The sequence below is a fragment of the Nothoprocta perdicaria genome, unplaced genomic scaffold (assembly GCF_003342845.1).
Source record: "Nothoprocta perdicaria isolate Ctin4 unplaced genomic scaffold, notPer1 scaffold_0, whole genome shotgun sequence".
NCBI lineage: Eukaryota > Metazoa > Chordata > Aves > Tinamiformes > Tinamidae > Nothoprocta > Nothoprocta perdicaria.
The window spans coordinates 12762467-12763131 of NW_020454092.1; positions in this window are offsets into that span (position 1 = coordinate 12762467).

The window sequence follows — 665 nt, forward strand, 5'->3', positions numbered from 1 at the left end:
TTTTTTTTTTTTTTTTTTAAGGAAGCTAAAAAGCTGATGCTCTGCAGTAGCTGAAAGCCAGCCATTGGATAGCGGAATGGATTCCATTTGCTGAAGCTGATGCCTGCAGGCTCCTGGTCTGAAGTTGGGTCCTTAATGAATAAGCCAGCTTGGAGGTGCTGCTTTCATCTCGTCAAGCAGTCTTGCTTTTTTTTTTTTATTTTTATTTTTTATTTTTATTTTTTTTTTTTATTAGAGACTATTTTGACAGGTGGCAAACTCTTCTGGGAGTTGTAGCCAGGAATCTTGGCAGCTGCAGAATAGGACAAAATGTGTTGTTTTAACTGAATAATGTTCCTGATTGGGGAGTCTCCCTGGTGGCTGCACCTGGGCTTGAGCAGGCAGTATTACTGGTGCTTGACATTGAACCTCTTTTTATATTTATATCCATCTTTTTGTCTCAAGCAGCTTTAGCCTCTTGTTTCTCAGCACCTCCTTTCTGAGGGTTGAGATCTGGGCTGTTCAGGYCCAAGCAGATGGGAGGTGTTGATGTGAACAGGTGAAATGTGAAATCAAATCSTATTGGACAAACTATTTAACCCTCCCTGATATTTTTGTTCTGATACTTGCTTTGACTTACAAGTTTAACTGTAACAGTATGTGCCTCGGTACCACAGAATCTGTCT